This window comes from Tupaia chinensis, unplaced genomic scaffold, assembly GCF_000334495.1.
Source record: "Tupaia chinensis unplaced genomic scaffold, TupChi_1.0 Scaffold000181_1, whole genome shotgun sequence".
Classification (NCBI taxonomy): domain Eukaryota; kingdom Metazoa; phylum Chordata; class Mammalia; order Scandentia; family Tupaiidae; genus Tupaia; species Tupaia belangeri.
In genome coordinates this window covers 1-2,810 of record NW_006159656.1, presented here as the reverse complement: position 1 = coordinate 2,810, position 2,810 = coordinate 1, and positions in this window count along the sequence as shown.

Sequence of the window (2,810 nt, the reverse complement as noted above, 5' to 3'; positions counted from 1 at the left end):
AAAAAAAAAAAAAAAAGAAAAAAGAAAAAAATGATTAAGAGTTGTAAAATAATACCAAACAGTTATAGAATTGAAAATTAAAATGGGTGAGGGTCGGGAGCCTACATTTTTTTGGAATCCATCATTGTCAGACTTGGGGCTAAGTATGTTAACATCATTTCTTAATTTCATACTGATGTGTATATGAAATAATTACTATCCTATCATTATTATTTTCATATTACTGATAAAGGAAAGGGAAAAAATCAATAAGTGTAGGAAAGTTATGCATGTCAAAGCTTAGAATTAAAATAAATCTGTTTCCCAAACTCATGTTTTACTTTTCTTTTTTTTTTCTTTTTAAAATTATACTGGTCTCTCATGAGCTGTGTGTCACTGTCCTTCCCAGTCCCTTTTCCTCATGGAAGAGGAAAAGTTTACAAATAGTATTAAGCTGCAAAAGAAAAAATAGTTACATTTTACCCTGGAGTTGGTCAGACAAAACTAAAATTGTCTTTGTTTACACCATTTAATGGTAATTTTTTTATTGTTATTGGCTCAACTTATTTTTAAATCATTTTTACATGATTAGACTTTTGTTTTATGAAATGCTTGTGTGTTCAAGATGTTTCTGCTGTCTCAAAATAACATTTACAAACATATCAAAGATTGCATTACACAAAACAAGGTAATTACATATGTAGTTTTAATCTAAACCCTTTCATAATATTTAGAGTCACAATAATCCTACACAAAGAAATCTTGAAGGTGATTTTGTAAGCTTGGTTATTACCATGTTCTCCAGTTTGTTCAAGATTCAGCTTTGGCATTTTACCAGAATACTGCACAAAGGCAGTGATTACAAATAAAGATGGAATCAAAATAAAGCTTGAAGATATAAAAGCTGTAATTCCTTCAACATCCAAATATACACACTGAACATCCTTAGTCTGAAAATCCAAAATTGCAAACACTTCTGGTCCCATTCATTTCAGATAAGGCAGTGATCCCCACCCTTTTGGGTACAAGCACTGGCCTCATGGAACATAATCCCTCCGTGGATGTATGGGGGTGAGTTGGTCCCAGGATGATTCAAGCATGCCACATTCACCATGCTTCCCATTTCCACCACTACGGCATTGCAATACACAATGAAACAATCACACAATAATAGGTCTCGGGCTATCATGAGAACCCAATACCACCACAGCTGACTGAATAGTAGGAGGAGCCAGGCAGCAAAGCCAGAAATAGGGAACAGATGCAAACACAGAGACCTCTGTGCCTATCCCCTTCTCTACTCTCCTATGTCCCCATCGACTATGTGGTGAAGTGCAGGGGTTGGGGAAGGGAGGCCCACAAAAGGTCACAGACCAGTCTATGGGCTGGGAGTTGGATCCTCCTGAGATAAGGGTTAATCAGCCTACAAGTTCAAATTTCAGAAATTATTGTGCTGACTCCTAAAAGCTGCCTTTGCTATGATCTTTAGATTGTAATGTTTTACCTACCCTGATACTCTTTTTATAATATTTAGAGCTAAATTTATATTCATTATTTTTTTAATGTTCTTAAAAAGCACAGATATTCAATACAATGGAATTGTAAAAACCACATTTTCTACCATACTTTAGAAGAATTTCCTGATTTAATCTAAAATTAACTGCTTCATTCAACTTGTTACCTAGAATCAACTTAAAAATGTAGCTCAACACTAACATGCTGTCAAACCACAAACAAGTTTCTTAAAATTTGTATTCATCTCAGTTTCCTTATATAAAAAATATTGGGCAACTTATTTTATAATTCATTGTGTTATTTAGAGATTCAAATTAATATACTTTAATGTTCCAGCATGTCGGATACATGGCAATATATAAATATATATCTACAATATAAATATTGTAGATCATTATAATTATTCATTTTATTATCTTTATTTCAGATTTTCTCTCATAACAGTCCCGATGTTAGGTGAAGGAAATCAGAGTTTTGGAGCCAGATTAACCTCTTGGGCTTCTCAGAATATCCGGACCTCCAGGAGCCCTTGTTCCTTGTCTTCCTGACCATCTACACAGCCACAGTGCTGGGGAACTTAGGCATGATCATTATCATCAGGATGAACCCCAAACTCCACACCCCATGTACTTTTTCAACCACTTATCCTTTGTTGATTTCTGTTTCTCTACAGTAGTGACACCCAAACTGTTGGAGAACCTGATTGTGGAAGACAGAACCATTTCCTTTACAGGATATATCATGCAATTATTCTTGGCTTGTATATTTGCAGTAGCAGAAACATTCATTTTGGCAGTGATGGCCTATGATCAATTCATGGCTGTTTGTAATGCTCTGCTCTACACAGTTGTCATGTCCTCAAACCTCTGTGCCTTACTAGTAACTGGACCTTACACACGGGTTATAGTCTCTTCCCTGGTGTTCACCTATTTTCTCTTGGCATTATCCATCTTGGATCTAACATCATCAACAATTTTGTCTGTGAGCACTCTGTCAATGTCTCTGTCTCTAGCTCTGACCCTTACATTAGTCAAATGCTTTGTTTTGTCATAGCCATATTCAATGAAGTGAGCGGTCTGGTCATCATCCTCACTACTTGTATAATTCATCTTTGTCATGGTCATAAAAATGTATTCTTCTGGTGGGCGTCAAAAAGCTTTTTCTACCTGTGCCTCTCACCTAACCACCGTTACCATTTTCCATGGGTCTTGTTCCTTTATTGTGTACCACGCTACCAAAACTCATGGCTTATAATCAAAGTAGGCTCTTTTTAAAAAATTTTAAATATAATTATTTATTTTATGTATTCATTCATT